The sequence below is a fragment of the Amphiprion ocellaris genome, chromosome 16 (assembly GCF_022539595.1).
Source record: "Amphiprion ocellaris isolate individual 3 ecotype Okinawa chromosome 16, ASM2253959v1, whole genome shotgun sequence".
Lineage (NCBI taxonomy): Eukaryota > Metazoa > Chordata > Actinopteri > Pomacentridae > Amphiprion > Amphiprion ocellaris.
Genome location: NC_072781.1, coordinates 24446244 through 24456839, shown reverse-complemented (window position 1 = coordinate 24456839; position 10596 = coordinate 24446244). Strand labels below are relative to the sequence as shown.

Sequence of the window (10596 nt, the reverse complement as noted above, 5' to 3'; positions counted from 1 at the left end):
TAGGTATTATGTAAGCCCAGAACTCTGTCACCATACAGGTGGAGTGCGGTGGCGTACTGCACCATCCTGCTTTACAAGTGAATTTCTCCAAAGTGGGCCACAGCCATCTGCCTTCACCAACTGAGATGAAACAAACTAATTGCATTCGGATTTCAGCTTGTACTGTGCATAGTTCAGCATGTTCCAACGAGTTCTACAACCGAGCAGGAGGGAACAACAGTCCCGCTGTTGATATGAAAACACATACACCTATGCACAAGCGCTTGCTTACACAACAAACATGCTCTGGCTCTCAGTAATCCCTGTATTTCCTGGAGTTGACATGGAACTGCACCATTCATCTACATGTGCCATTTTTACCCCAGCTTCTTTGAAACCCTGTCCCAGACTTAGACCCTGATTTCCTCTCAGTGACAGATGTGAACACGTGTTCGCACACACAGATCTGGAGTTGCATCACTCCTTCCTCTATGCACCACGTTCCGATCCGCATGTGCTCCTTCATGGATCAGCGCAGCGCAAATCTGGGACAAAAAAAAAAGGGAGGCACATGGCAGTGGGATGCTGTGTGCAATTACTGCTAATGATATGCCTCTATGCAAGCTGTGGCCGTAATTAACTTTAGAGGGAGCCTGGCCTGCCTGAGCTCTGTATGAGGAGATGCTCACAGGAACAGACACAGAACTTAGACCCAAGGCTAAGAAAGCAAACCTGCCTCTCTTCAGACAACATGTCTGCTGCCCCAGATTACACATATTGGGTGGTCCTGTGTAACGAGTAACATGATGCGGATGTCAATGTAATCGTCCCCGGGAATTTAGCTAAAACTGGAGAGGCTCTGGTTAGTCAGTGGTCAAGAAACTGTAGAAGCGGATATAACCAAGTATGGAGGGCCATGTCAGCCAAGAAAAGGGAAAAGTAGATGGAAAAAACGTATTCATGATACCCTTAAGATAAATAATATATACACTAGCAGTCAAAAGTTTGGACACACCTTCTCATTTCATGTTTTTTCTTTATTTTCATGACAATTTACATTGTAGATTCTCACTGAAGGCATCAGAACTATGAATGAACACATATGGAATTATGCAGTAGAGAAAAAAGTGTGAAATAAGTCAAAGCACGTTTTATATTTTAGATTCTTCAAAATAGCCACCCTTTGCTTTGATTACGGCTTTGCACGCTGTTGACATTCTCTCGATGAGGTTCATGAGGTGATCACCTGAAAAGGTTTTCCAGCAGTCTTGAAGGAGTTCCCAGAGATGTTCATTCACAGTATTCATATATACTAACTTACTAAAACTAAAATTATAAACTAACTCTTTACCAAATCACATCAAAAATTTTAAAAAAGCTCCCGGTAAATCAAAACTGAGAGAAAAAATTCAAAATTATGAGCAAAAAAAAGTCAAGATGTTGATCTCAAGTTATTAGTCAATTCAAAAGTAAAAATTTGCGTAGTGAAAAAAGTAACAGACGATTATTAGTTAAGCAATAAAAAATAATGGATAGAAATAAAAACTAGTAAGCTAGTAATGCAAAAGTACAACAAGGTAAAGGTCAAATTCTGAATTTTATCAGGATAAATATCTTATTTGTAGCTTTTCATTTTGTAGTTTGGGTTTACCATGAACATTTTTATTTCTTGTTGTTGTAAATAGACTTCCATAGTCTTGGTACCAACAGAGCAGTAAGTTGGACTTATTAGACCAATAAAAAACACAATGCTACTTATAAGGAAGTTGTTTTCTTTTTTTTTCCTTTTTTGTTTTCTACCTCTGAACACACCTTTGCTCTTCAGATGTGTGAAAATAAACTCCTCCATGCGTTACAGTCATGGTAAAAATGAGAAGCATGTAGCCCGACGTGTCTGTGTTTATGTGACGCTCTCCACCTGTCCGTGGAGTTGCTAGGCAAAGAGCATGGTGGCTTCAAAAACAGGCCTTGGCGTGTCTCCAGGGCTGTGCAGAGGAGAGCTGTCACCTCCTTTGTCCTTGATGCCTCAGAGTCATTTCTCACCGTTGTCATCTGTATTGACAGCCTAAGTTTGCTGGCCAGGCTTTTGAAATTGAGTCGTTTTTATTGATCCTGGCTAATCATTTGGGGTTTAACCACTTCGGTATCTTATTTACATTCAGTAGCAGCTTGCTTCCCCTTCTCTCTCTGCATTTATAAAGTATTAAGGACAATAAATGCTGTTTATATTGATCATTTTCTGTCCTTCTTTTGTGCATTTATAGCTTAGCGAGTTGAGAATAAGTATTGAAACTTGTGTCTCCCCGCTGGCTATTAAAGTGATTCTATTTCTTGGTAAAGGACATTCCAGGATTTAGATGTTCCTTAACAATAACTACATTATGCAACTTTTGAATTTCTCCCAGCATATGGTTTGCCAAGTATGCAGCCTTTCCCAGACTTGCCTTATGCAATTCCAGGAAGAGAATAGATACATTACTCAAGGACAAGGGTGTGGTTCTTGACAATTTTCGTGACTGCCTGTGGGTCAAGCCATGAGACCTGAGTAATCACAGTGTGGATCCCGGCAGGAAGCGGCCGTCACTTATGATGGACTTTAAACCTTTGAACAGTGGCGCATTCGTGTGTCATGCTTCCGTCCTTCCCCGTCAGACACGCCGGGTTTCCTCAAATATTAACACAAGTAAACACACTGAGCACACATCAGGTCTTCTTTGTCAAGGCCGTTTTTATTTCGGGTTGCTCCAGTTTGAGGCCGTGAGCTTGAATGGCTTCTTCGCTGAGTCTTCCAGGATGCGGCTGTGGCTCGGCTCAGCCATAAGCAGCAGCCCCAGGCCTCCCTGAGCAGCTGTCAACGGGCTCTAGAGACAGAAAGGAAGGGAGAGAGAGCCGCCCTGCCCCCAACTTTACCAGCCTGCCTGCTTTCACTGCAGGAACTAAAAGGGGGATGGGCATTCATATTCATGCAGAGAGATAAAACATGGAGAAATCATGAGCAATTCCTCAGCACCTCGTCATGGCTTTAGCTTTAAAGATGTGGACTTAAATAAATAATCAGAAGCCATACTCATCATGTTGATTTGTTTGACATTTCCCAAAAGGATTAGCCCATTCTTGGCCTTACGTGTGTTCCCATGTGGCCTTCTCTTTCTCTTCTTTCTCAGCCTCCTGTTTACCACCTCCTCCATTGTCCTCTGACTGTACTGGTGTTCTTTACTGAAACCACAGCCAGGCGAAACATCCTCAAGGGTTTTAAACCTCTGGTGTGTCGGTGTCACCAAAGGAAGGAAGCGAGTCTGTGGCGTCTGTGTGAAAAACAAGATGACAGGATAATTTGGACAAGGCTGATTAATGATTACATACCAGCCCACTGGGGCAGCTGCACATATCAAGAGTTCTCATTTATGCCATTAAGAAAGTGCAGATGAAAAGTAGAGTAAAAGGCCATAATGGATTAATGGGTAGCTCGCTGCCTTTTAAATGTTAAAATGTTAGAGAACAGGCATGAGTGAAGGAGAAGCTTTTGTTGTGTAAAATCTTCCTATTTTAAGGTGTGTATGTATGATTTGTTTCTTGAAGGCTACGATAATAAGCTGCTTTGTTTGCTACAGCAGAAGGTGATAGAAGTAGGCTGGAAGTTTTTTGAAAAGATGAGTAATGAGATGCATTAATGAGTCATATTTGACCTGAAGACACAGAAGCACTGGATCACAGATTGCGTATTAGGACTTAAGACACAATGGATGTGAAAAGAGATTGCAACAGCTTCAGGTTTTAGAACTTACTACCAGTTAGAATGCAAGTAATGCCATTTTATAAGTAAAATGGATAAAACAAGGTCTTGGTGCCAATGATATTCCATTGTGATTTCTTCTTATTGAATTATAATGTACTTAAGCTTCAAAAAGCCATTTTAGGATCTTTAAATTTCACTTACTAGAGAATAGTAGTGTAGTATTTGATGATCAAAACTGATGTTAGAGAAAAGCCCAGTGCCACATTCATGACATAGCTGTTGTGTAAGTACACAGAGGCTTCCCTGTTCCTTGTAATTATTGAATATATGTACTGTGTAATTAAAAAGCACTTACAGTCTAATTCAGGGCTGCAGCTATTGATTATTTTAGTAATTGAATATATGGTTGGTAACATGTCTTTCCGAATGTGCTACACCCTGATTCCCTATATGCTGCTACCAGTTGGTAGCCATATAGAAAAAGCATTACAGAAGACACTGACGCTGCAAATACATGAGTCACCAGATTGTACATGATGCTTTTCATGTTCCCAGCAGATGTTCAAAATCCTGCTATGTTGAGAATATAAAGCTGTTTATCTGCAGTCTGAGGATGAATCAGATTATTGCATAATCCGATTTTCAGTTTCACACTGAATTAAAGTTTATTGCTGTTTGTCCCCAGACAAACAACACATACAGTAAGTAACTGATACGGCATCATCAGCTTTAGGACACCAACTCAAACATCATGTGAGTCTGTTTGCAGAACAGGAAATTCAAGGAGAAGCTGCATCTACCACACCCCTGTGTTTGCTAAATTATTTATATTTATTATCTATTATCTATTTTGTGCTGAACCAAACATAACCCAGCTGGTAATGTCAGCTAATAAAACCCCTGAGGATCATCTATAAATACATTTTAACCCCCATCTGCATCAGATTATGTATTCACCCGCCATATTAGCAGGGTGACATTTAATTTTTATTCTCACCCTGCCTTTTAGAGTGTGTGTGCCAATCAAACTATTCTCTGGGGAGCTATGACTAGATTGTAGCAGGTTGACACATATTAGTCAGCTATGCGTGGGAAGCTGTTGTGTGCATTGAGAGTCGGGGTGGGGTGTTGGGGGTGTTTCTTGGCACACACTGTGATCAGGGTGTGTTAATATCTCAACATGCAACCATCCTTTGTCTCTCATTTCTGTGATAGTGACTCTGTCCACAGTCCAGCATTCCTTGCATGTGTTGGCATTTAGTGCATAGCTTCTCTACTAGAATCTCTTTCCATTTGGCTTTTCAGAGTTACCCTCCAATCCGTGTGTGCCCTCTGGCCGCTCTAGTCCTTCTTTATCTGTCGATTATTTTCAACCACAGCGTGTTGCCAACATCAAAAGCATCTGGCACAATGGAAAAGGGCATTCCAAGATCATGGACTCACACACAGTGAGTCAAACGCACACACAGATCCTGTTCTCGTCTGTAAACTGTGCGGATTAGCGATTGGAACTCAAATAAAGGATCTTAAATCAGAAATGCTTTTGTCTGTGATTGCGCAATGCCACAATGCGATTCTTGACAATGGAGGTGGCGTCTGTAAAAAATGGATTAGGTAACGTGTTTGTGTGTGCAGTATGTGTGTGTGTTTGAGGTTAGAATAGTTTCATCTGTAACTCTGCAATCTGATAATGTGATTCTTAACGGTGGAGCAAATGTGTGAAAAGTAAATGTGAAAGCAGCAGCGTGTGCGTGTAATAAGCTTTTGTGTGTGTCTATGTAGACATGTGCACCATTGTCGATTTTTTACATAGTTGCGTTGACTTTCTGTGTCCCTGGTGTGTGTTTGTGATTGTGTGTGTGTGTGCAGCACGGCCCTGCAGCTATGCCGATCCCATCTGTGAACCCTGCCTCCTCACAGCTTGATCCCAGCAACACCTCCATTGTCTCTCTAATCCAGGACTATTAACATTGCAGCACCACAACGGGCGCTTACTGGAAGCTCCAGATGACTCCCAAAACTCTCTCCTCTAAACTGACTGCAATCTAATTAACTTGGAAGGGGGTTGGGGGAGTGTGGGTGTGTGAGTGTGAGTTTAACAGGATCCAGTGGATTAGCAGCCTTTTTATAATGGGCTGAGACTGAGCTGCTACAGGTGTTAATATGAAAATGGCCACAGTCTGGATTGACCATATGCTGCCTTTACTTACGTGTAACATCAATCACACGTTTCATTCATCAATGGATTCCCACAAACAAATGATCTTCTCGTGACCTCATTGATAATCACAGTTATGTCTGGGTGTGTGGTGACCAACAAGAAAATGTTTATTAGTGCCAAAGAAACAGAGGCAGTGTGTTTGTTTGAACCTTGCTCCAAAAATTCCACCTTTCCTTGCTCAAATATGACTTGATTGTTTGATTCTAATGTACTGTGTAGAATGATCAATAAGTTTAGGATTGTGACCTTATTTGATTAGGCTACTTGACTTTAATAACCCATTTCTAGATTGCCATCATTGCTTTGTAAAGACAGTAGGCTCCACTGTGTAATAACTAACTGGTTTCTAAAGTTCCTGTTGTGTAATGTGAACACATTTTTATAATGTAATGCAATAAAGCAACTTTATTCCGTATGGTTGCAATCATAAGAGCTCAGTATTGCATTTTTTTGCATTTTATTTAGTTCCTTGATGTTAAAGTTTGTGTCTTGTCATTGATTTAACCCCTTCGACTCATCTTTGTGGTTCACCGTGACACATTAAGCATTTTTTCCATGAAAATAATCCCTTCCTGCCCCAAAATGGCTGAGATGTAACTTTACACCAGTCACTGTCTCTTCCTCCACCCAACCTTACGACTCACTGAAACTTGAGCACACCAGTTCACCTACGACTCTGCTTCACACTGAAAAACTACTCAGTGCTACACTAACAGTCAAAAGTTTGGACATCTTCTCATTCAGTGGTTTTTATTTAATGATTTTATACGTTGTAGATTAATAGTGAAGACATCGAAACTAGAAAAGAATACATACGGAATTATGCTGTAAACAAAAATAAGTTAACCTTCAGTATTACTCTACAACGTAGAAAATAATAGAAATTAATAAAAAGCAACACAATGAGAAGGTGTTCAAACGTCTGACTGGTAGTATACCATGGAAAACTGAAACTTGATCCTGAAAGCCCCACCCTGTTGACAGAAGTAGGATCTTCGGTTTATTCCAAAAGTCTGTCAATCGATGCTTTTGAGATATGTGTAGTACACTGGATCTTCAAGGTGCAAATGCTCAAGCATAGCCTTAAATGCTTATTTTCCTTATGTTGTGTCTTCAGCACATAAAAACACCATATGGACGTATTAACAAGGTGAAAAACGTGATTTTCATAAGAGGGAGTCTTTAATTTACAATATACAAAAGTCTAAATGTACAAATATATCTTATGACTGCAAGCTCTGTCAAGGCTGCACAGTGGCTAGGTGGTTAGCACTTTCGCTTTGCAGCTAGAAGATCCTCAGTTTGCCTTCCTGGGATCTTTCTGCATGGAGTTTGTATGTTCTCCCTGTGCATGCATGGGTTTTTTCTCCAGGTTCTCTGGCTTCCTCCTGCAGTGCTGAGGTTAATTGGTAACTCTAAATTGTCCATAGGCGTGAATGTGAGTGTGATTTTCTCTGTGTAGTCCTGTGATAGACTGGTGACCTGTCCAGGGTGTCCCCTGCCTTCACCCTAAGTCAGCTGGGATAGACTCCAACCCCCGCGACCCTAATGAGGATTAAGTGGTGTTTAGATAATGGATGGATGGATGGAAGCCCTGTCAGGAGGGCAGCTGGATCAGAGGTACATTAAGCTGGCACTTGCTAACTACGTAAACATCAACACTCCTTTTCCAGTAATGCACCCTCCTCTTGAAATGGAGATTTATTTGTATAGATTTTTAGCCCAAGAATAACAAGAAAAGCACTCAGAGAGCACAGTACTCTGCCAAGGCTGCTCAGTCGTATGATTTCAAAGGAATAAGTCCCGATAAGTCCACAGCGGTTGATCTGTAGTAGGATCGCAATCATGTGATCATCAGCAGGCAGCTGATGTACTGTTCACTTGTCGTCAGAGTTACAGTGACGCTGTGCAACTATCTCGCATTGACACATAAATCTTTAACAAATCAGTGGATCCAGGGGTGGGGGTTGCTGCACTACCCTCCACTTTAAAATACCCCAAAAGTGTTCTGTTGGATTGAAGTCAGGCAACATTTATGGCCAGATTACAGTTTTCAGTGTTTTTTCTTCATTAAAAACTCTCGTGTGATTGATGCAGTGGACTCATTATCATATTGGAAAATCCCTCTCCTGCCAACCTTGTTGAGACTGAGTTCATTGTTTTATTCTTTTTTCATCATCTATACATCTATGAATGTCTTGCCTTCTACATATTTTGCATTCATGTAGCCACACCCAACAAACCAAACAACATCTGATCCAGACTAGTTAACTTTGGTTTTATCTAACCAAAGACAGGGTTTCATTTTGTGCTGTTGTTGTGTGCTGTTTGTTCAAAATGGTTTTCTGTCACCGAAGCGCCTGTTTGTACCACATTTATGGTATCAAGTCAGCAGCACTGAAATCTCTTTCTTAAAGCAAGATTAGATTGTGTAGATGGCTACTGTGCCCTGTGTTGTTGATTGTATGATAGATAGTTGTTACACAGTTATCATTAACAACTGAAATTACCTGACTGAGTTTAGAGTAACGTTTTAATTGGAGTGTAATTCTTCAGCCTAAAGCTCTTATTTTTTCCGATTTAGCCTCAGAAATGTCTGCTAATTCAATCAGTACCAGCCCCTTAACCGTGAGGCCAAACTGAACAACTTTGAGCAGAAGAAACACTTTGGAGAATTCTGACATAAAACAATTTCTCTTCCCTCATCACCAGATCACGGTGAGATCTGAAAAACTCTGGCAAAAATGTTTTCCTTCATTAACATTCTGAATTAGAGTGACTAACACCTTTTTAACAATGAGCCTGTGAACACTGGTCTGTGTTTGAACCTGTCTGACAACAACTTGAGGAAACAGAAATGAAACACAACAATGCTGCATTCATTTTGGTCATAGTAGTATTAGGTGACCTGTTACACACAATACGCCACACTCTAAAACCGTTCCCATAAAGGTTTTGTTTAAACAACAGATGCTGTCTGGGATCAGTACAGGAAAATGAGCCCTTTACCAACCTGAATGAAAGAAACGAATGCAGCAACAGCAGTTTCCTAATAACGTGTGCGAAAAGGCTTCAGTTAAAGAGAAGTACCACTCACTCTTTTTTCACCACAATACTGATGCAACTATGTTGTTTCAGCCTGTCCTAGTTCCCTCACAGGTCAGCACTGGCTGGACAGAGTGCTGAGCAAATTTACCTCACATCTGATCTACTGATCATTTCCTTTGGAATTAACAGCTTTCTGTCTTGGGGTTTGCTTTTGTAAATGCCAGTATGATCAAGCTCTTATTATGCGTTTACAATCCTACACCTCTGTCAGCTTTCTAAGCCTGTTCTCAGACATGATCCCTTGGCACCATAGTTAAATACAATCTGTGCCCTTCAGCATCATTTTTCAACTCACAGGGTACTTTGTTAGACCTATGAAAATGTGGGAACATCCTAAATAGAGTCTTTCCCTAAACTCAACCAAGGAGACAACCCAACCAAGCAGTGAGTGAAAATGAGATTAAGCAGCATTTTTTTTTTGGCATTTTGGGCAAAAACATGGTGCAAGAATCAATGTTTTTACCTCTAGCCCTTTGGAGTCTGTGCAAATGGTCTTAGCTCAGCTCTCTGCAAGAAGAGAAAACAGATCTGTGTTCAGATTGTGGTTTAGCCAAGGAGCTTACTTTCTTACTGTAAGTCAAAGCAGCTGAGTTTGCATAGCTTCTACCTCCTGAGGCCTGGGAACTGTTGATTCTTCAATATTTCTGTGTGTGTGTGAGTGTGTGCGTGTGTGTGCGAAGTAAATGCGTGCATCTTGAGATACGAAGGCAGCAGAGTTTTCTTTCTACACTCCATGCCCTCCCTCATAGTTGACATTCTTTGGCCTTGTATGGCAGATCAGCATCAAATGTTGCTCCAGAGAAGAGTAACCACAGCTCTTCTGCACGCCTCCGCCCTCTCCTCACTGGGTAAAAGAAGCTACTCATGTCATTCCACAACTCTCACTTCATATTCAATCCCACAGCTGGAAAAGCACACTGACATCTGCACCAGAGACCACATGAAATCCTTTGTAAAGTTCTGCACGCTCTCATTAAGGTAACACCTGACACCAACGACATGATAAACGCATGAAACAAATGACAAGTTCTGGTTTTTCTCCTTTCGCTCTCGTTCTCTCCCCCCGTTACAGTATGTGTCTTGATGAGTCAGTGTTTCAGGGCCTGATTGCGGGCTGTGTTCTCAGAGGGAGGAAATGCCAATGTGTTCATGTGTTCGTAGCCATAGCTGCACAGTCATTATCTCGTCCTGTCCGTGTAAAACACACAGGCATTTTAAAGAGGGCTCAGTATCACTGTCTCATCAAAGACTCTCATTTGAGTGAAACATCAACATGATTCCAGGCGAAGGAAACGCGAGGAGTACTTTCATGATAACAGGAGTAATTTGTGTCTGTAATTGCTGCTTTGTGCCTCGGGGTGTCAGATCAAGTTCATGTTGGGGGTTTCAATTCCCTTTGGAGCCTTCTGTGGAATATTTACAGTCATTTTGGACGAAGGTCAGACAGGAGTTGACAGTAGTTTTTTAAAAACGGGAACTAATGCATTGATGAGCAATTTAAAAAGGTACTTTTACATTTTTAGATATAAAATTCTTTGGGAAAGTATAGTTA

At 41.0% G+C, this 10596-nt stretch overlaps 1 long non-coding RNA gene across 2 annotated transcripts; it reads right to left on the bottom strand.

Moving 5' to 3' along the window:
* Window positions 1–1041: 1041 nt before the first annotated feature.
* On the bottom strand, window positions 1042–9766 carry LOC118470867 (uncharacterized). 2 transcript variants are annotated; one of them, XR_004848041.2, is made up of 4 exons: window positions 9652–9766; window positions 9508–9551; window positions 3047–3284; window positions 1042–2915 (listed from the first exon to the last, which is right to left on the bottom strand). It is a non-coding gene; the product is annotated as an uncharacterized LOC118470867 (long non-coding RNA). The 2 variants fall into 2 exon arrangements; XR_004848042.2 differs by having other exon boundaries at window positions 3104–3284.
* Window positions 9767–10596: the final 830 nt, after the last annotated feature.